The sequence below is a fragment of the Polyodon spathula genome, chromosome 9, assembly GCF_017654505.1.
Source record: "Polyodon spathula isolate WHYD16114869_AA chromosome 9, ASM1765450v1, whole genome shotgun sequence".
Taxonomy (NCBI): Eukaryota; Metazoa; Chordata; class Actinopteri; order Acipenseriformes; family Polyodontidae; genus Polyodon; species Polyodon spathula.
Genome location: NC_054542.1, coordinates 29,877,716 through 29,901,809, shown reverse-complemented (window position 1 = coordinate 29,901,809; position 24,094 = coordinate 29,877,716). Strand labels below are relative to the sequence as shown.

Genomic DNA, 24,094 nt, shown 5'->3' with positions numbered 1-24,094 from the left:
AGTCTCTAGATAAGAATTGATATTCCGTATATTTACCCTATTCATGGAAAGTCTCTCAATTAATAAACGAAACAGTACATATATACAACAACAGTATAGTAAATAAATATTAGCTGCAGTTTTAAGGCCAACTCGAGATTTGGAAAAATGCTAATCTGGTGGACAGGTGGTTATTTTTAGCTGTACAAATTGTCCAACACAGTTAAAAAAAAACAAACAAACAAACAAAAAAAAAAAAACACTAGTTTATAACAGGTAGTCATTATTCATAGTCGGCCATAGAGGATGAGGTTAACGTTATTTAATACTTGGCTGTATTTAAGATTGCCTTAGACATACCCCTACCTACTGCAATGCCTTGCGTGAAAACTCAAATGATTCCAGTCCAGAACTATTTAATGATATAATGATGTATACACCATACAGTACATGTTCCAGGCGACAGTAACACAAATAGCAAATTACATCTGGAATGAAAATTGGACCATTCAACGTACATTGCACTATACCCCCCCCCCCCCCCCCCCCCCCAGTAAATAAATACATTATAGGTATTACAATGTGAGACTTAACACAATTAGACGTGCAGTTGTCTTGTAAGCAATGGCTTGGTTGCATTACAATGTGTCAAGTTTTACAGCGGTGCTCTGTTCTGCTTCAGGGTCCAGATGCAAATTAAGCATCCACAGTGATCTGATACACAGTGACACACAATACTGCAGCTGAGGCAGAAATATACATCAGATAGATACCGTTTTTAATAGGGATACTAAATGGATACTTTCTATAGAGATGAAGTCTGTAACCCATTGTTGGCTATCACATATTGTAAACCTACTTCAGGCTTTCCAAACAGATTGTGGGAAGATGGGGACTTAGACCCTTGGGGAGGGGGGGGTTACAATAAGAAGCTGAATAAGGGAGCCATCTCACCCTTCTACTGTTTAAGATCCAGTACAAATGAAGGCTAATCTTTCTCCATATGGAAATATATACAGTACATTACATATTACTGTCAGTGGGGCCTGCTATTTTATTCTGCTGTTGCAATGTGACAAATTGCATTTAAATGTATGTAATGTAAGGTCTTGCACTGTATACTGTACTGTATATATACTTACAAATGTGCTGTAAGGTTTGTTACGCTTCAGTTTGATTGAAACTTGATGTGTTGAGGATTTGGCTTCTCTGCTATATATATATATATATATATATATATATATAATATATATAATAGGTCGTTATATACTAAGACCCTCAATTTCTCTGGGAGTTAAGGAAGGTATTTCCACTAGGTGAGATACCTCATGAGGGGGTGGGGTGGCTTGTTAAACTATTCACATGTGCTATGGGGGGGGGGTAAAATGGGGGGGGGGGGGGGGGGGGGGGGACATGGCAAATCAGGAGTCAAAGCCGTCAGACGGAGGCTTCTTTTCCATTGGCTGTGCAGCATACAGCCCTCCTTGATCACATAACAAACACGCTGGGGGCTCTTTCACTTCCAGAGGACTGTGTTCAAACCTGGCTTTCACAAGTGAAATGAGTTGTGTAGTACTCATTTCGGTGGACAATTAACTACAGCACCAAACAACTGGCCCTGTATTAAAAGGAGACTAAACTGCCCCATCACGACAGGCACTGGGCTGTGCATGTGCAGCAATATGCCCTTAATAAGAAATAACACCAATACGAATTATTTATAATAATCTTTAACTTTTACGATAACATATTGCAGGCACTGCAATATTTCAAAGGGCTTTATATAGCAAGTGCATGACAGCGCAAGATGCAGTGGTTACAGTACTCAAACAAAATGCAGCCCTGAATTTCTTCATTTTGTTGAACTACTGGTCACATGTTTGAACTGGCCCAGATGGGAGAGCCTGGGATACTCTGGCCTTAGAACTCTAACCTGGTGATGTGCAGACTGTTTTTTGACAATTATGTTACTTCATGAGTTAACAGAACTGTTGTGAGGATTGCATCTCATTAGGACTGTTGCATTGTTGTTTATTTCTGGTTTCTTCATATTTTTTGAAAAAAAAAGAGCTGTTGTCAATTTGAAGTAAAGAGCTTAGAGAATATTGCATAATGTTATTAAATCCATCAAGGCAGACCTGAAAAAACAAAAACAACAAAAAAAAAACTTGTCTTTAAATAACTCACATTTTAAAGCTTTGTGAATAGGCCCAGTCCTTAGTTATAGGAGTCACTCCAGAGTTCTTCAGAAACTTCCTCCCCCTTATCTGTCTAAATAATTACATAGCAAAGCCTGTGCCTTACCGTTTTCAAACAAATGAGTAAGTACTTTCTTAGCTTTAAGCATATTTATTTTAGTTCAGCTGCTTTACAGCAGTTTTCATAAGCATAAAGTTAGGTAAACAAATGTGTGTGGTAACTGTTAACTACTGGTAAACTACGAAAGAGCCTTTTGTAATTGTTATTATTATGACTGTAATGTTAAATATGAGGGTTTGGGTTGACCCATTTGGATTAAACGGCATCATATAAAAAGTTATTTCTGAAACACAGTGGATGGGAGTGACGGTGTGACTGTGCTTGTCTTTCGTTTTTACGGTCTCTTCCATGCTAGTGGCACTGCAGATTTTTACCTCAGGGTTTGTACAGCATTGCTTTAATGCGAGAGCTGCAGAACATGCCCTTTGCAACACTGTATTTAATATGCAAATCTGGGATTGCATACTTCCTGGAACAACTCATGCTGTTGCTTTCTGCTATGTTTCATTAAGTGTTTATTTTGCTGATGTACACTACGCAATACAATGTGATAGGTAATGTTTTGGGTGTTTGGGATTTCTTAAATAAAGAGATTGTTTAGAAAGTATAACCAGCGATTTTATCTCCACGCAGACTTGTTGACCCGTAAACCCTGTATTATTTAGAATCTGGTAATTATGATGTCTAGTTGTACTGTACCACACATGAATCGTTTTTTTTTTTTTTTTTTTTTTTTTTTGCTCGCTGTGTCTCGTTTGATAGCCAAAACAAGCAAACAAACATGCGCTTTTCTTGGGAGATTGTTTTGCGGAATGCGTAAGTAAATGCCCTTTCTGTCTGATTTATCTGCTGTGTTTCAGTCTTGTCCGCTGTTTCCTTTACAAACTTAAAAGGAAAACTTAAAAAAAAGAAACTCTTCCAGAACAACCCTACTACTTGTAACGTCAGAAAAAAATAAATGACAAAACGTTTAAGGCTGCACACACATAACATTGATTTTTATTTCTGTTAAAATGTATTTTTCTAGTGTTGGTTCCAATTTTTTTTACTGTTTTATAAAAAAAAAAAAAAAAAAAAAAACCACAACCACCAGATTAGTAAGGCTTGTGTATTAACCACTGAGAATGCTCTATTATAGTAGATTGTTTAACCAATCAGTAATAAAAGGGCATATTTTGCCAGTGAAGAAATATCTGTCATTTAAATAAGCCTTTACATTTACAGTACAAGAAACGAACAAACATTTTCTGAAGATTGTACTTTGTTAAGCAAAAGGGAAGAAAATAAAAAGTAAACTCCTACTGTAACTACCCAACCTTGGAGTCGGGAAATAGAAAACGGTAATTGTTCGGCAATAAATGTAAAGATGGTGAGTGGGGCACGTTTTTAAAAGGGATGTGCACTGAAAGACAAATGCAAGCCGAGTGCTCTATTGTAGTCAGTGCTTACAGTTAGCAATACAAAATGTTAATGCAATAAAACAATTCACATTATGGCAGTGCTTTCCTTGTAAGTGCAGGGGTTTCTATATTAGCCACATGTCTCTAGGATATTAAAAGGAGGTCTTGCAAGTAAACAATTTACATACGTTTCAGCATGCAATCCACATTATTTTATGTTGCCAAATTAGGTGGGAGATTTTTTTATACAGTACTTCTTCTTTTTTTTCCAAGATGTCTGGCAACCCAAGCTGAGTTTTGGGATTATTAGTCTAAAGGCTTATAGGGGAGACTGTATATTAGTTGTGGCTGTATTGTACCTTGACAACCACACTTGTCACTGTATTGACCTCACTATTCTTCCAGTTGAGCTTTACTGCCCAGCTCCCCCACGGAGATGGGACCTTGTTGAGTGGGGTTCCCTTAGTTATTATCTTTAGATAATAATTAACAGAGGGTGACATAGAACTGGGGGCCTGAATTCTGTGATGTCATATTGGGGATAACTTGAATCCACAAGATTCTTAATGATGCTGGCTCTGCAGCACTGTTCATTCTGCATTCATGGTGCCAAGGAACAATCTTTTCTTTATTTGATTCAAGGCGTTAGGCTCCATCTTTTCTTCATTTGATTCAAGGCATTAGGCTCTGTCTTTTCTTTATTTGATTCAAGGCGTTAGGCACTGTGTTTTCTTTATTTGATTCAAGGCATTAGGCTCTGTCTTTTCTTCATTTGATTCAAGGCGTTAGGCACTGTCTTTTCTGGAATTGGAAGGCATCTGTCGGCTTATGACCGGAGTGTAGACAGGCCTTTGAGCCATAGATTATCCAACTTTAGGATTATGCATTGAGAGCTTTTCAAGGCTTTTAGCCACTCTGCAAGTATATACACTTTTGAATTCAGGTCATACGTGTCAGGTCAAAGTGAATTAAATAAATAATGTTTGAAAAACTACTCCTAAATTAAATTATAATAGGACTATGCAGTGTAAGTGCAACTGAAACAAAAGCCTCAAAAAAACAGTTACTCTGGCTCACTTTGTGCTGCTACTAATCTTGAAAACCAAAACCGTGGGCTATAGGGTTGTTGCAGTATAGCCTGCACTATAGGTGTTATTGCATTAACTTCTCAATATTGCCCAAAATCACCTGACATGGCATCATGTATGAAGAGACTAAGCTGCTTTACAGTCAACCAATCTGTTCTGTTTGCATTTTAGTGTGTTGTAATAGCTGTCATTCTCAATATTATTGAGTTTCTTAGCCTACAGTTAGTGGTAACCCAAACCCCCTCTACAACTGAGAATGTCCCATTGATTAGTTTTGAGAGAATGCAGATTGTTTTCCCACTGTGTTGTAATCAAGTGGTTAAAGTTACTGGTGTGTGTTCTGACGCACTTCTCATTGGCACGGTACGCAGACATGTTTGGTGTTTGTAAAACAGCTGGTGTGATTATCCCACCGCTGCGTAAATATCCCTCCAATATACCCTTCAACGCACGTAGAGATCGGCAGCATATTCCTGCTCTTTCTTTGATCATAAGTGTGACCAGTCCTTGACAAAAAAAAAGAAAAAAAAAGAAAACTACTGTCTCTTCCATGCTTAGCAGAGGACCGTCTGGTAATTTTTCAAGAGCATTTTTAAAGTTGTTTTTTTTTTTGTTTTCATTTATTTGCAACAGAAATACTTTGTAGCAGCTAATACAAACAACTTTTCAAACCAGATCACTCTTCCTTGTTTTTTTTATTAAAAAAAAAAAGAAAAGAAATATGTTCTCATTACCCAAGGTGTCTTTAAGCACGTATTAAATTAAAAGCTGCAAATGTGGCCCTGCAGGCTCATAACAATGAGGTGTCAAATTTGGAGAGAACGAAGATCTGGCTGTGTGGTTTAATCCCAACCTACAAGGAGTTAACCTCAGAATGTGTATGCCTACTCATTTTCTTATCCCGCAGCTGAATGGTATTTGCAGTTGAAAGCAGAGTGAAATATTGCCATAACTCCTTTTCAGTGGCGGAGATGCGCTTCCTTTGCATTGTTTGCTGTCTTCTGCGGGTCACTTCCAGGACATGCTTATTTTTAAGATCCGTGCCGGAGACTGACATGGAGCTAACCTGATAGGAAAATAATACAAAATAAATGGCGATATTTAAAAAAGCATAGCTGGCAGGGTATCAGGGGTCAGTGGCAGAGTGCAATGAGCTGCCTGTACTGTACGGAATAAGAAATAAAGCTTTGGAAATGGACTAAGATGATGTATGGAAGATTTAGCTAGCCTGGGCACAATTTGTATTTAAACTATTGCAGAAGAATATTTGCAAGCAATGTTTCAGCAGAGCACTGTGCGCCGATTGCCTGTAGCACACTTTAACATACACGTAAGAAACTGAAACATACTTGTATGCAGTATGGACTAAAATATTCCCAGCCTTTATTCATGTCAACTGTTACCTACTTTAGGGTGAAAGCCCACCTATGGGTTGATTTCAGGTTCAATGATCAGCATACTCCATATGAACAGTTTTAAAAAGCGCCTGTCGCCAGGCTGGTTTAAAAACAAAAGTTATCACGCTCATGGTAACTTGATAACGTGTTTGAATTTTCATCCAAACTGTTATCATAGACTCCTAAAGCCCTTACACCACTTTTAAAATTGCATTAGGGTATACACATGTGTGCGTTTTCCATTTCAAATTGCTTCTGATTGGCAAACTGGCTTTTCCTGCTGTAGAGAACTGTATAGATTAATGTAGTGTGAGATTAAGAGGACCTTCCATATGTGTGAACAGTTCCTGTACGTGAGGACACTTAGATTGGCTCTCAGCTGAAGGTTTATAAGCTAAGCACCACAGTGTTTATCCACACAGTGTGCTGGGCTATAGCTCTAAGAAGGGTTAAGGGAAGCTTAATGCTGAGCCAACTCTCTATTAAGCCACGATCAATCTTTTCACGTTGCCACTGCTTCGTGGATGCAGTCTGTACAAGTTCTTCATATTCTTTGTTTAAATACACACAATTATTCATGTATGCAGAAGATAGACGCTGTGGATGTAGCTATTTTGCTCTATGCCACTGTCTTGTTTAGGCACTTTTTTTGAATGGCAAATACATTTTTGGAACAGAATAGCAAACATTCCCCTCACTGTAACTCTGTAATGCAAATGACATGGCAGACGATCACTAAAACATAACGTATCTAACCTGAAATCCTAATTGTAATCTCTCTCTGTGGTTTAAAAAAGAATGCAATCAGAAGTTACGTTGCTATGATTTGAAAGTTTTCTTTCCTGTGCTGCAGTGACCCACCGGCATGTTACAATTGTGATGAAAACTGCTCCGGACTTTCTTTAGCCATCTCATTGTGAGTATCATATTCTGCCGATGTTAAATACGGTTGGTGTAGGTCATGGTGATTTACTTTTTCATGATTTAGTATTTACAGCTGTAGCTGAGGATATAAATTAGTCACATATTTGTTTACGATTATATAACTGTGAAAAAATCTCCAAATGAATAGTCTACATTTACACACTTTCACACACTCAACACTATTTATCTGCACTACACATAACACATAATCGTATCAAGGTAGCTTTGTGACTCCCAACAACATTCTAGTGGCTATGTAGCTATCCACCTATTCAGAAGACTGTGGAATGCTGCTCATGCTGCTAAAATGTAACCGCAAGCTACCATTTGCAATTGCCAAAAAGAAAATCCCCCATAAACACAGAGGTGGTCCTCATCTTGAAAAAGTTTTTTTTTTTTCCAAAAGAATACCATATAATTCTATTCTATAGCCTTTTGTGAGTTATATGATTACAGTTTGCTTGTAAAGTATGTTTTAGCTGTTAGGGCACTACACTATCCTTGAATAGTTTTGTGGTTGATGGGACAAAATGGTCACTGAAAGGATATGATTATGCTATCATTAGGACATTCCAATATCTCACAGTGGTGGTCTAGTGTGTGTGTGTGTGTGTTTGTGGATAGGAGCTTGATTTCTCCATGAGAACCTTCACAGCGTCCAGTGGAGTTCAGAGTGACACGCCACTTACGAGAGATCTGCCTCCCTCAGATCCTGCGCAATCTCCATGTAATCAGAATTAGACACCCTGGGCTGGCAGGGGCGCTATCTGCTTCTGATATTAGTCTGGGTGACGAGAGATGACTTCAAAGCCAAGAGCCTGCTAACTGTCCACTCTGGTGATACTATCTTGTGAGGTACACGGGTGGTACAGTCCTGGGTTCTTCAGAACAACCCTGGAAAATGTCTGAGTTGTTACTCTGATTGAATAGTACAATTGGCATTTATGAGTTAGTCATAATAAGCAGAATGGAGCTTGGGTTGGGTACGTTTTATTGTACAGTAAGTTTAGTGGATTTTGGCTTGTATTTCTACAGTAGCAGTACAAGCTGTTGTTACACTCATTTGCACTAATGCTTAGTAAATTTAGATCGGTGTTAGGGACAACAGTCTTGCCTGAAAATGTGTGCTTTTCTTATTTTTTAAGTTAAGATTGTAGATTAGCAGAACAAGTCACAGTTGGATCTTACTCAGTTATCTACTAGTAGCTTTCCTAAGTTGACTTCAGTGGTGACTCTACCAACACCTTCCCTATCCATCAAACTCCCCCACCCCCCCAGAGCCACTGCTCACAGTATCTTGTGTTTAGACAGGTCTCGTTCTTGACATGGAGCTAACTGCAAGCACTGCCAGATTGACCCTGAGGTACTTGTTTCAGTTTATTTTGGTAAGACTTGTAACTTGATTTTTGCTAATGAATCCAAAGCTTGTCAGTAGGGGTAGGGTTACTTGGTTGATTGCATAAGAAAAACCACAACATTCAGTGGAGAGTAACCCCTTTGCACTTCCGAGTGATAGTCTGGATAGCTGGAAATGTGCCAGATTCTAGTTCCTCGCAAACTAGAACCACTATTGTAATAAAAAAACAAAAACAAAAAAAAAACAAGAACAAACAAAGTGTATGGCATAAGAGGCAAAGCAGGTTCTGAATCTAAAAACAACACTCAACCTGCCCCCTCCACCTTCTCCAACCTCAGCATTCCACACACCACGTGGACATGGCAGATAGCTTTGTTTCTCATCTTATATGCTTTTTATAAAGTGTTGTTTTTATTATGTAAGGCCCAGAGAGTTCATATTACACCAGTTGTGTGAATTCAGTGAAGTCATGGAAAGGTTTAATAACAGTGCTTGGTCGGACTTTGAATAAGCATTGCTTCGTGGAAGCACTGCCTAAACCAAACCTGTTGCTAACTCCCTTCCATCTAGTCCCCCTGTTGTCATTCCGTTTTCAGGCCTTATAGTTTAGTGGTTAGTATTGGAAGCTAGGAGTTCCTGGATGCTGATCCCTTCTGAGTTTACTGTTTGACCGTGGGGTCAAAGTTCAAACTATTGAGCTGTCACTGAATTGTAAACTGGGTCTCCATTTTCCATACAATATTTGTGTCTAATTTGAGTGCATAAACTAAGTAAAAGGAATTTAACCTATGAACTGGAGGTTTTAAACAACAGTGTTTGCCTCAAAAAGCCATATGTTTAGTAACCTGTTAGGTCTGTGGTCATTTGAAACCTCCCCCTCCTCCAACTGCAAGAAAAGATGTCAATACAATAGAAACTCATCTGGTTTTCAGCCAGTGAAAATTTGTACTTTTAAATTAGGCTGCTGGTGAAGCATTTGACACTATTATAAGGTTATTATCTCTGCTATTGTACCACTCAGACTTATAAATCCAAGACATTTAGGTTTGGCATGGGAATAGTGTTTGAATTAAGTTTTTGTGGTGGATATGTGCTTGGCCCAGTTCTTTTTGGCAGTCTGAAGGTGTAATATTTATATGTCCTGAAATGGGCTGTTGAGTGTAAGTGTCAAGATGAAAGAATTTCAGATACCTGTGCAAAGTGCATCTTTTCCAATCATAGCCGAACCAATGCATCTCACAGCAGCTGGAGTATGAGATGGCATACATAACTGGATCAGGGATATAGGTACATATTTCATGCTTGTCTGTTTGAGCTGTTTTTTTAATATATATATATATATATATATATATATATATATATATATATATATATATATATATATATATATATATATATATATATATTAGTGTGACTTGTTGTTTGTTTTTTATTTGTTTGTCTGTTTTTGTTTGCCCTACTACAGTCCCATGCACTCCCGAATCCTGTTAACCTTAATACTGAGCAACACCCCCAGTGGAGTACCATGTTAATATCCTCAGATGAACATGTATCCTATTGTCATAATGCACCCCATATAGAGTACAGGGATTCCTAAAGAATTCAATGTCAAGCTGATGGTCCCCGTGAAAATGCTGTATTCTGCTGTTATTTTTTATGTTGTCTCTAGAATGGGATCCTTCCTTGAGACCAATGGTGCCCATATAATGGGACCTTGTCATTTGGTATCTGCACCTTCCAGATTTAATATGTGGTGAATGTTTCTTTCTACAGCAGAATTGCAAATTTGCCAAAATCTGTTTTTCTGGGATTGCCATACCATTTATTGTGGTGTTGGTTCTTTTTGTGCTCTATTAGTTGGTGTGTTTTATGACAATGAGTATGTTTCCATGTTACAACACACTGTCACCGTACAGAAAATCTATTCCAACCCCTCCCCATCCCTTTTGCAGTTTACTTTGTTCTATGTTCTCAGTTGTTATTTCGGCTTTTGCTTATAAAAAAGCATGAAATACTAAGGTGAATTGGTGATGGGTAGTGTGTGTAGAGTACATGATCTAACCATTAATTAACTAAATGATTCAATTATTGAATCACAAAATAATAAATGACCAAATGTATAATTATGAACCACTTTCCCCCATCCTTTATCCCACTTATTGAACTTATTTGCCTGTGCTTCATATACTATACCTTTACCTTCCTCTTCCATGCTTTGCTATGCTTTTACCATTCTATACTACACCACTGCAGGCTTTCAAAGGACATGCCTCTCCTCAGCAACAGAGTATAAACCCAAAAATGCTACAAAAATAAAGCCATTTCTGTGTGTCGCCAGATACCATTTCTAACATGTTAAATAGCATGAACATGAAGCTGACAGAAATTGGAAATTAGCACCCATTTATAAAGACAAAACGATCCATACTGTGAGATTTAAAATGGAGTTAATGTAATATATTAACTTCTGTAGTTTGTTTCTGAAGTTGCACAGGAATGCACGAGTGACCAGCACACTTACTCTTTTTAAATAACTTAAAAGGTACCAGCCCTTAGACATTCTGATGTAATCAGATATTGCATCTTGATTTCGACCCTATTCCATCTGCAATGGATCAAACCCTAAATCATCAGGAATTGAATTCCACGTTGTTTTGAAACTACCTATTGGGAACTATAATCCAGGCTGGCTTAAGTGTGCACTGTTATCTGTTTCTGTTTCCTATAATAACTTTTCTGAAATGAAACTGTTTTAATGCAACAGTAACAAGCATTCTGTCACTACAGTTTATCAGCATTCCTAGTCAGCCAAAAGCAGGGGGAAAAAAAGATACAAAGATGGGTATCACAGCTGTGCCCATAATTTTAAAGACATCATGCCCTGACACTGGGGCTGCTGAAAGCCATTGAACAAAACTGTAACCTCGGTATAAAATGAAGCAGCATCAACAACTGTTTATCTATATAACTAAAAATGTTTTAATCACAGGCCTTGCTACAATATTTACAGCATGCTTACCATAAAACGTTTACAGCAAACAAATTGAAAAGTATCGTATAAATAATGCTATAATCCACTTCAGTACAGTACAACGTCGCATAGCCGACCCCCTGTGTACTGGTATATAGGCGGATATGTGAAAAAGTCGGATTTGCGATAGAAAAAACATTTACACATCCATAAATAGGTTAGTGGACAAAAACAACACCAAGCTCCTTTAAACATGGGGCATTTTTTTTTGCTTTAAAAGTAAGCAAACGTAAACGAGATTAATTAAGCTACAAATACACATGTTGCTATGCGGTTTGCTATAAACCATTTCCATACAAAGCTTAAAAAAAAAAAAAAATGTAAGTAAATGTACAGTAACCTGCAACTGATGGCTTCTAGAAGTCCCTGCCTCCCTGGTTCTGCTTTCTTAATATCTCTGTCACGGTACTTTTTGTTCTTTCTTGATATTGCCGATAAGCAGCTCTGTTTGAATATTGCTTCGGATATTCGGCTGTGCTAACAGCCGGTAAGCATTGAAGATTGCTATGTTTAATTCAAATGAATTTAAACGCTACAACACGCTCCCAATATCTGCACGCGTGAGATCCATTATATAAACACATTGCAAAAAAAAAAAAAAAAAAAAAAAAAAAAAAAAAAAAGCTTTCTCGACTGGTGTATTGAAACGTCACTACCACACACACACACACACACACACACACACACACACACACACACACACACACACACACACACACACACACACACACACACACACACACACACACACACACACACACACACACACACACACACACACACACACACACACACACACACACACACACACACACACACACACACACACACACACACACACTCGTTCCACTGTACTGCAATTTAGAAATGTTTACTTATAAGGCTCTCCGGTGTCATGCTGATTAATTTGTTCATGAGAGAATGGGCATCTACCGCGTCCACAGTTGTCACTCATCGTGCGTTTTCAGTATTGCTCCACAAAGCAGCACCCCAGTTAGCAGCATTTACATGAGCTGATTTTAGCAGGTGGTGCGACTGAAGAGTTTACAAAAAAATCTGACATTCTTTTTTTAGGGACATTTTCGATAACTGTTCTGCTGTATACAGCACAAGCTTCTAATGTGTTCCAGCTAATAAGCGTCTCTGGTGAGATTGCAACCCTGCGATTTATAAAATATCCCGCCCCTGTTGTGACAGGCAGCGCTGATTGGTCTTTTATTGTTTGTGTTCAAAAGCCACGTAAAAAGACATAGTGCACTGCATATGCAGCTCATAAGATTCACCAAACTAGCAGGATTATCATTGTACTTCATGCCAGAGGGTTCTGCCGCTCCCCCAGCACCCCTCATTCCAGCGCCCCTCATCATGCCACCTAGTGAGAAGTAGCAGTGCCTTACTGTTTTGAAGAGAAAATGTTTCCATCAGCTTGGAACTGTGGGGTGGCCAGCCACATGGCAGTTAATCTGAACTGTTTTAAGAAGAAAAAAAAAACGTTTAATGGATGAGTGACTAGCAAATGCAAAACAAGTCAGGCGCTGAGAACAAACCATTGGTTTGGAACACAGTTATTCACAGGAGCTGTAAACTGTTCACAATATGATTGTCAGCAAGCTGATGGATCAAGAAGACACAATTTGGCTAGAGAATTTGCTTCACCTGTAAGAGAAAAAGTAATGCTGGAAAAGAGCAAAAGAGTAATGGTCCAATAGTTCAGTTCTGTTCATGAAATTAAAGATTAACTGATCGTACAGACTTAGCAGTAGTATAATTATTCACAAGTTTGGACAAGGAGTTGCTCACTGAGGCATTCACTTGTTTGCAGTGAATACACTTACGCAATCCACTGTTGGGAAAGAAGTGTTTCTTATATAAATAATATTGTCAAAGCCCTGAGAATGACCTTGGTTGTAAGCAGCTTCAGTTTAATAAGATCTGCATGTTACCGCCAAGAAGAAAAGGCAGAGTGTAACGTACTCGCTTGTGGTTCCGCATTGCGGAATTCCCTGCATTTATTCGGAACAGCCAGCTGAATAGAACAGAATTCTATATGGTTACTGGCACACTAGGATGTTTTGAAAAAAAAAAAAAAGAAAAATCTTTAGCTTTACAGTTCTAAAGATGATCCGGTTAAATAAGAAATGTGGAGAGATTTCTTTCAAGTCCCTTTTGTAATGAGTAATACTGAACCAGACAAGGAGCAGTGGGTGTTGACAACACTGCACAGGTGCTGATTTACTAACAACACAGGCCTCGACGCCAAGGTACCAACAATGGTAATCCTAGTGCTGGATTTTATAAAGAAAACAAAAGAAAACAAAGCTAAAAATAAAAGTTTGCCACACAAGGTGTGCGCTAACCTCACTAAAAGAGATGTCCCGCTCCAGGAACCTACTACATAACGAAACCCTCTCTATACTTGGTTTGGAATAAAATCCCCTAAACTGGCCTAGTGAAGTCCCGGCTTCCTCCTGGCGACTCCTGTCTCTTCCTGATGGCCTTGGAGTGGAAGGGTATCATGTAGTTGTTCTTTCAACAGAACGAACGCTCTCCTCTTTGATGTAAACACAGCAATTTTCCGCTCAGAGCCCATCTGTATGGCTATGGCCATGCAGTAGCCTGGAACATGGGCAATGCTGCCCTTTTAAACAAGCCTAAGCTCCCTGGGCACCCCGCCCCCCCCGTCCCAGCCAATCAGGACCTCCCAATCAGCTCAGCTGTAGGCAAGCCTTCCTGTTTACCATAGCACCAGTCATGCTAGAGAAGCATATTGTTTCCTCACTGCTGCTGCAATACGATTGGTTGTGTATGATTTTGAGTATAATGTGGAAGCCAATGAAACGTGAAGGACTGGAGTTATCTACTCCCTTCATTTACAACAACATTCGTTGACCACAGTTCTGAGATTAAAATGAGAAAGGCCAAAAGCAAAAAATAAATTAAAAAATCCTTACCGAGTTAGTAATGTAAACTGGAAAATGTACAAAAACTAGAATGAATCTGAAATGAAAAAATAGACATGAAAAAATAATATTCTTAGTTGTATTAATATGGTTTCAAGAAAATGCTACCTAAATAATTTAAATAAAGTCAGCCTGTCGGGTCCAGCAAATGAAAATGTCATCTATCAAAGCAACAACAAGTGCTCATTTAACAGTGACTGGGGTAAAAAAATATTCATTTAATCTGCATAGTAGAGTTCGTGAAAACAACGTGTTCTGCTCATTATATGATAATAAGTGTTTGCGTGTGTGTGTGTTTTTATGCGTGTGACCCATGATGCGAGGTACATCTGGACGTATCGGAAACAGACAATCCCTGAGGAAATTGCCGACTTGATCACTTATCAATCAATCAATCAATATTTATTTTATATTGCACCTTTCATAGTGGACTACCATCACAAAACTTTTTACAAGATAGCGAGGAACAATGCATAATACATTTAATACAGGCATAGTACATTAAATACAAGACTAGGATGTGAATTCTAAACATTGTGGATACATGTGTATCATACAGAATCATACGAGTAAGATTGTGTGACAAACCTGAAATAGCAATTTAGACAACAGCTAATAACAGATATTAGGCTTAAAGAGCATTGAAAGCAAACGAGAACAAGTGGGTCTTGAAGTGAGCGACTATAGGACTTTATGGACTTTATGCTGTGGCTTTATAGCCTTACAGATACATTGGGATTTGCACCGTCAGCCCTATTACTGTCTCAGATAAAGCTGAGGTTTTAGGAGTGTTTTGCTCCTCTAACTTCACAGTAAACTTAGTTGGTTGTGTCACCACAATGCCGGTTTAAGTCATCTTTTAACATTCTTCACTTGATGCATGTCACCTCCCCATTATAATAGTAGCAACTACACAAAAGTGTTGACTCATGCACAAACACATACATCACATTTCTTACTGTTTTCTAATCTTAAATTACCTCATGAACCATAAACTGAGTTAAAAATGTAGTTAATTATATTGATACTTCCAGCAACTTCAGTCAAGAGCAGCTGGTGTAACTGAAATAGGCGAATTTGAAAGGCAAGTCATATTTCTTCCACAGTTACCATAACATTTTAAAAAAACAACTAGCAACTTGTTTTTGTTGGTTTTTGAAACAGCTTTTCTTTTATCTTTTATATTGTTGTTGCAAAGCTGTCTCTTGTCAATTAAGAGTGATGTCGTTTTGGGACATTAATACACAGAATACACAAAGCAGCACTCTTAAACCGATAATAAGTAGCAGTGCAACACAAATAAGTTATTCAATATGCAGAGCATTCAAAGCCCCCCCCCCCCCCCCCCATGTTAATAACATGGAATTTTTTTTAATGAAAAGCAAACTGGATTGGCATAGCTTCACCACATATTTACAGCAATATGGTATTAGTGAACAAGAACAAGAACAAACCTTTGTACAGTAATGCCAGGAAATTGGGCTCTAGGGCTTGTCTAGCATTTGCTTGGAAGTTGGAGTACAGAGGCTCCTATTAAGACCAAACAAACAGTACAAATGTAGTAGATTGGCTGAATGCTTTGCGTTAACTTCTTGTTGTTCATGATGGTTTGCTGAATCTGGAAGTTAAATGAAGCGTATTTTGTTACACAACCATGTTACTATTGTCATGGCCAAACCTAATTTGGCATGCATCATTTAGCATGGTTTACCATTGCCAGATTGTACTTGATAAATGTCTTCAACTGCTAGAAATGTTCATTGTCAGACCATGGAATTTCAAAACCGAACAACTGTAATGTTAGCTAATTACAGGACCCAAAGTTATAACACATTCCTAAAAAAAAAAAAAAAAAAAGATCACAGTTTTCAAGGTGCTATAAACACTGTTTAGTACTAGCCACAAAGTTTATCTGTGAATTTTTCATACAGGTCTGATCTTCAAAGCTAGCTTTTTAACAGAAGTTGAGTAATCAATATTAAAGCAAATCACATTTTTGCATATTTATGCAAAAAATGTAACTCCACTGAGCAAAGCAAAAAGTTACATTTGAGTTGAAATGGAAAAAAAAAGCAGCTTTATGTTTTTCAGGTTGATAAATGTGGTAGAATTTCTCAATTTTACCTCACCTGACTTTGTTGCACTACAGAACGGAAGGCAGCATCCACCCTGCAAGTGTCCTTTGTCATGCCAGATGGAGGCTTGTAAAATCATATTCATGGAAAAATTATTTTCTCGCTGGAAACACAGATTATAAATCCATTTAAATGGTGCGCTCGAAAATCATGCACAACAAAATAAAATAAAAAACCCACTCAAGACTCAAAATGTGGATGCTGCTTCCACTTTTACATTTTACGTTTATATTTTCTTGCCTGTAATGCTGAAAAAAAAAAAAATATATATATATATATATATATATATTTCTTTTTCCATTTTTACTGTTAAAAAAGGGTACATTTACAATGTTAAAAATGTTTAAATAAATGTTTACAAAAAGCATGCAGCTCATAGGTTAGATATCTCTGATTTTATAACAGCGATACAGCATTAATGAATTACTCTGTCAGGTTATATCTACCACAGTATATTCTTTTAAATCATTTGCTGGTGAATGCAGGTTTTAAATTTATCTGGTCTATCTAACACTGAAATCAGAGAAGTTATTAGCCTCTGTATCTGATACTTGTATGTTTTGTTTTGATTTTGCCTTCAGTCGCCAGTATTATGTATTGTGTGTCCAACCCTGGGAAGGCCTAAATACTTAGTAAGACCCTGCTGCAATAAGGTAGGCAATCAGGAGATGGCATTATGATTTACTGTAGCAGGTCCAGTATGAATACTTTGGAGTTTTCTTGAAGACTTGAGAGAAGATGGTAGGCTGGATGGATGTACTGTATTCAGTTAAACATGCAACTGTAATGTTTTTTGTCAATTGTACTTTAGTTTCCACAAACTAAAGTAATTCGTAATTGTTTCCTGATTTGAGATATCCTCTCGGAGAAGTAACTGGGCCCAGAGACAACCACTGAGAACAATATTTAAAAAGCGTAATCATTTTCTACAATGTGTCTCGTTGTAATTTCTTCCTTGCATAAATCGAAGTAGCACAGAAAGACATAGAAATCAATGGCCATGTAATGCGTCCCAAAGAGATGAACTCATTATTGAGGACAAATTGGTTCCTGTCCATTTGGATTGTTTGGCAAGCCTCAGAAATATATTTAAAACACAATCACCCCCCACCCCCCCCACACACACTTAAATGAACACTGTATAATAACAAGGATGTTTCTACTTTCTCTTCTACTGTAAGCATAGAGCTACAGGTCTGGGCAGTGCATATTTAAAAAAAAAAAAATACTTACAATACTTAAAGAAGACAGGTGTGCATCAGAATGTGCTGAATCTGTGTTTGTTTGTTTTTTTATGAGCCAGACCTGTGGAGGTGACATAATCTGCCTCAAATGATCTCCTCACCTGTTTCCCCCGAGACAGCGAGGCTTCAACACTTGTCACCACCAAAATAAAGAAGTAGTTAAAATATAGACAGTACATTAGTTGCATCATGTTAACCCCAAAGATTAATTTACTTCTGCCTAGTTTTCAAATTACATATTGAACAAGTTACATCTGAAAAACTAGAGTATGTTTTGCAAAGGGAAAATTCCCCAAACCACAAATAATGGAACGTGAAGGACTGGAGTTGTTAGCTACACCCTTCATTTTCATACAGCATTTGTTGGTCACAGTTCTGGAATATATATCTTAAAACAAAAAAGGCTAAAAGCCCCTTTTTTATATATATATATATATATATATATATATATATATATATATATATCTATATATATATATATATATAGGAATGAATGCTTTATCAACCGAAATTACAACAAATGTTTCTTTTAGAAAATATATATATATATATATATATATATATATATATATATATAATATATATATATATATAATTTGTATTTAAATAAAGTCAGCCTGTCGGATCCAGTAAATGAAATTGTCATCTATCAAAGCAACAATGAAAAGAAAGTGCTTGTTTAACAGTGACTGGGGTAAAAATTATTAATTTAATCTGCATAGTAGAGTTAGTCAAAACCACGTGTTCTGCTCATTATATATTAGCCTTTAGAGAGCGCCTCTCACTGCGCTTTTTCTCTGTTTACCTCATTTCTCCATGCCTTCCACTCTAGCTTTCCTCAGCCGCGCTGGGGGAAGTGATCAGCCAGCACAATCATTTCCTGGTGGGTGGGCAGCTCAATTGTAGTCATCTCTAAATAGCATCGCGCAGCGCTCGCCACGTAACTCAAGGGGCGTGGCCAGGGCAGCACCGGGGGTTCCATTTGGCAGCTCCGCCTGTCAATCTCCTCCTTTTTCCTATATTAACCTAGCACTACTTCCACTCTTTGTCTTGTGTTTGTTTTTTGTCCTCCTCCTCCGCTCTTATCTAATACTGCACCAGCTGCACAGGGATCCTTCTGGGGGGGGGGGGTCTCACTCCCCTGACTAACAGGGTCGGACTCTTGCCAACTCCCTACCTTGTCTGGCGCTTACTCGCTGGTCAGAGGGGACCCCCGGCCACATCTATACTTTCACAGCTTTCCATCTGCCAGGCAATGGTGCCTGAGGATGCTGCCTGAGTAGTGACAGGATCTGTCCTTTTGTCTTCTATGTCTCATTCTGCTTGTTGCCCAGCAGCCAGAGGACTACTTGACTCAGTCCTTTGAATACAGCCTGTTCTATATCTAACACCATAGTCACACAAGAGCTCACACGTGCTGTCCATCATGCCCCCCTTTTACTCTCAAGCCCTCGTAGGCGCCCAGTGAAACGATAATAAGTGTGTTTGTGTGTGTGTGTGTGTGTGTGTGTTTTTATGCCTATGACCCATTATGGGAGATACATTTGGAGGTACCAGAAATAGACAATCCTTGAAGAAATTGTCGACTTGATCACTTATCAGACTTTGGATGCTCATGCCTTTATGGACCTCATACTGTGGCTTTATGGTCTTAACAGATGCATTGGGATTTGCAGTCAGTCAGTCCCCACTACTGTCCCAGGTAAAGGGGAGGGTTTAGGAGTGTTTTGCGATTCTAACTTTACAGTAAGCTTAGTGGGTTGTGTCATGACAATGCAGGTTTAAGTCATAAAGAAGTCAGAATGTGCCGAAGTTGTGTTTGTTTTTTTTTTTGTTTCTTTTTATGAGTCAGATCTGTGAAGGTGACATAATCTGCCTCAAATTATATCCTCACCTGTTTCCCTTGAGGCAGAGAGGTTTCAACACAAGTTCTATTTTTAAATAACAAAAAATTTCACTGCAGAAACAAAGAAAGAAATAGTTCAAATATATAGACAATAAATTACTTGCATCATGTCAACCCCAAAGATTAATTTACTTCTGCAAGGTTTTCAAGTTACATATATGTCTGAAAAAGTAAAGCACTAGAGCATGCTTTGCAAATGGAAAATTCCCCAAACCACAAATAAAGTAGCCCCTTCTCTTAAATGACTGTGGCAACCTAGCAAATGCTATACAACTAAAACTGCTCTAGTTTGGGACTCCTCACGGCAAATTTCTGGTGCAGGTAATGTGTAAATAGTCTTTCAGGTAAGAATTTAGTAATATTTAACTGTGCTGGCCTATTGTCACAGAACATTGATACAAGTCACTTGTACTGTGTTGGATATCCTTCTAGTTTTGTTTTGTCATTTTCACTGTGAGCATACTGCAGTCATTTTTATAATGTTTCAGAAGGACAGCATTGCTTTTGCTTTTGAAATCTTAATAAAACTAATGTTTTGATCATATACTGCTGTATTACAAATCTTTTCCCTTAGAACCTCTCCGTAGCAAAACATTTCAACATACATTTTTCAACATACTGGTAACATAAATGCCAACAGGAGAAATGGAAACCATAAACACTGGGTTAAAAGCGACAACAGCTATAATAGACTGTCTGAAATAGATGAAAGCAAGGCAAACCATAGATCTTTCAGTGATGCTATATATTGTATGATATTATACTATATTGTCTTTTGTTAAACGCGTTCTTGAGGTGACGTCTTGCAGGGCTGCCTCTGATCATTTTTAGATGTTTGAGGAATGCTTTGTCTGCTTTCTGCATCGCAGGCTTGTATAAAAGGATTGCACTCTTGAAATGTTAAGAGGTAGTCTTGTGACAAATAAAGATATAAAACGCTGATGTGATAGTGCAAGAGAGTTTGAGATTATGAAGGTACAAGGAACCTTTTTTTTTTTTTTTGAGAAATCTTGTTAAACAGGAACTCTACTTACTTACATCAAGTGGAGGGAGGATGATGGGGAGGTGGAGCACTCACTAACTACAAGCCATCAACTCCATTAACTTATGGCATCCTATAGGATTTCACCTGAAACGTTACTGGCTGATCTGAGTGTGTTTCAAGTGGTTTTCAGTGAACTGTTTGTTCAAGTCAAGCAATTAAAAGAGCTGAGACTGTGAAGCATTCCTGTACATGTGTGTTTTAAACTGCAGCACAACTTATTGTAAATGGTGGGCCATTTAGTACAGCACATCTGTAAGTAACATGGGGTCTGTCTGGTGTCCTGAATCATGCCTGACCACCAAATACATCTGGTTTCCAAAGGATGTATCAATAGAATTTCCCTTGTTTGTTTGTTTTTTCCTTTTGTTTCCCCTTTTCCTCTCCATTGTTATTGTTAAACACTACTTTACACCTGTTTACAGAATTATCTGCAGGCCATAAGCTTTGTTACTCAACACCTGCAGAGCTGTTGAGGAAAAGGGGAATGACTGAATGGGAATGGGAAATAGCTATATGGAAGTAGTTTAACAAATTGAATTAGTGTAGCCTCCAGGCTTGTAATTCATATGTCATGCTGTGTAATTACAATCAAGATCAAAAACATAATGATCCCTAAAATAAGATAAACCTTAACCTCAATATCTAAAAACGGCAGCCATACTGATATATCAAAGATGCTTCTTGAATTCTTGATTTAATGAACTCTGATTGTTTAGATGAAAATATGTCACAAAAATATACTATAATGATCTAGTTATGTCAGTCTTGTTTTTAGTTTCTTAAAAAAAAAAAATCTTAAGTTTTAAAATGAGACAAAATAATTCAAATTCGCATTGGAATTTCTTAAGGTTTTTTTTGATTGTCAGAATGCGCTGCAAATGAACCTTGTACTTCACAGTGCTTTTTATTTTATTTATCTTCAGTGATGAATCCAAATAAAAATGTATAAACATGTGCTCTGTTTAATTCATGTGTTTTGAATTTTCCTAAAATGCATTTCCCTAGCTAAAAGTTTTGACTGTGTTTTGGCTTGTTTTGACTGTGAATAGAAGCACCCCCCCCCGCCCCCCACTCTGTATTCTACAGCTGCAGCTCACCTGGGCACTCGACTCTTCCAGTAGTTTCACTTGCTGTAATAGGGTTGTCTTTCTTTTAAAAAGATCAGTAATCCATTCAGTAGTGTTTGGATGCAGGGCCACCTTTCGACATAACCCCCCTTGCCAGCACAGACTATTTCACTTAGTGGAGTGAGGAAATTAACCTCTGCTGTGGCACTATGGGATATTCATTTTGCGAAAGCCCTGTTTTGTATTTCGGGCTAGTGAGAATGCATTCATTATTGACACACCATATAATTGTGCTTTAGGACTCGGGTCACAGCTGGTGCAGGTGGGAAAAAAGTATGAAAACATCTCCAAATAGAATGACTGAAGAGGACTTTGAAAGCCCAATATTATTTTCATATTCGTTAGTATCTAAAAATTGAATATCTTCTGAGCCTGTAGTGAATATTATATTTGTAGTTATTTCCTGTAAAACATCATGTGGAATAAAAAGTGATGAAATTCTCCTGGTACCAAGTAGCAACATTCCTGCTTGGAGTGACGGAGTGGCATTGTGTGTTTGCAGCTGAAACTACCTTTAGGAAAACTCACAAGATCTGGTTTCTACACAAGAAAGCAAGCTATTGGAGAATATAGAAAACCAAACATGTTTCTGGGACACTAGCTTTAAGTAGACATGAGAGATTATGACTATTATAGCTGATATGTTTATAGTACAGCAGTTTATATTCAATTATATTCTAGCCAATAGATTGAGATGCAGGCCGTGAAGCTCATCTTGCTACAATATAGGTTACTACCCATGTAGGTTTTTTTATAAGAGTTAAATTAATCATAAAATCAGAGGGTTTACCAAAATCATTTCGATCAGATCCTTAAAATACATTTTAAATTTAAAAAATAAAATTATATATATAATGGGTGTGTGTGTGTGTGTGTAGCTAGACATGATCAGTTCAAGTGTCTCCATAATTTCTGGCATAATTTCTGTTCCAAGCATATTCTGTCTATTCACCATGTTTTTTTTGTTTTTGTTTTTTCAACCATATAGCTCTGTGATTTTCCATGTTGGCCATGCTTTACTGCATTTTGCATTGCTTTTACCATAGTTTACCACAGTAAAATTGTATACTGTAGTCACAAGAATCCAGCTTCACAAGAGTGAGTAATTCTGAAACCCCACTGGAACTTTAGTCAAAGGAAAACTTTTTACAGAGTATCTATAGTTCTGAAATTAGAAATGCTTTAAACATAATTTGACTGTCCCTGACAATTTGACAGCTTTCTGCTTCTTAGTATTAAAGCCTTTCTGCCATGTTTTTTTTTCCCCTGCAGATGATCTAGTTCTGGGTTTTGACAAGACTTTTAATGTTTAATTCACTTTGATATTGACTGCAGACACATCTAAGGGTCTCCGCAAGGCAAGTCTATGTAATGTGCAGTGTGATATAATGTAACTGGAAACCTGCAGCCTCCCAACCACTGGCTGAGAAAAAAGTACCATGCAGTCAAATAGCTTGTGGACAGGGTAAGCTATCACCCACAGTGGGCAGAAATACCAGCCAGTTCCTGTGGACACACTCCCAGAACCCCTGTTGTAAATGAATAATAGAACTGCAGTATCAAAAAATGCATTAGCTCAACTGTAACTGGCTACAGCACATACTGAAGCTCATGCCTTCTTATTTGTTTTGGGCACGGCCGATTCTCGCTGTGGTGCTGTTGTTTTTGGCCTTCTAGTTTTGTTTGCTTTTCAATTTAATTTAATAAGAATACCCTCACAATGGCTTATCAATTGTTAGAAAAGAATAATACTCATACAGAAAACAATGGCAGGAGTACAGTTTCCGAAATGAACAGCCAGAGCTAATGCATGCACTGGCTACCACGACCAGGATAACATTTATTTGGTTACAGTATTTCCTCATACACTGTTGAATATAATTTTGTTTCCAACAGTTCGTAAACTAAGCAAATGAGGGACTAGGGAGCAGAGAGGTCCAGTTAGTACTATTACAGAGTCCACCTAATCTGCTGAGTTTTTGTTCATTGTTATAATGCCGTGGTGCTTGGATTGAGACATAACTATCTTGGTTCAATAAAACCTTGAGAATTTCTCCTGTGGTTAATGATCTCAGGAAATCAGCAAATAAGAAGTACATTTAACTTTGATGCCACTGGATGAATTCTGTCATTGTATTTTTAGTTGTCGTAAGTTTAGAGAAATGTCAGTCACAAAACATCAGTAGTCATCAAAATCAAACCACATTCTATAAGCATCCAACAAGAGATAGAAAGAAAGTGG

The 24,094-nt window shown here is 37.8% G+C and overlaps 1 protein-coding gene across 2 annotated transcripts in view; it reads left to right on the top strand.

Annotated features, from left to right (window-relative positions):
* LOC121320634 (Nance-Horan syndrome protein-like) overlaps positions 1–24,094 on the top strand; it is a 134,238-nt gene that overhangs the window by 1,421 nt on the left and 108,723 nt on the right. The gene's annotated exons all lie outside the window — the stretch shown is intronic.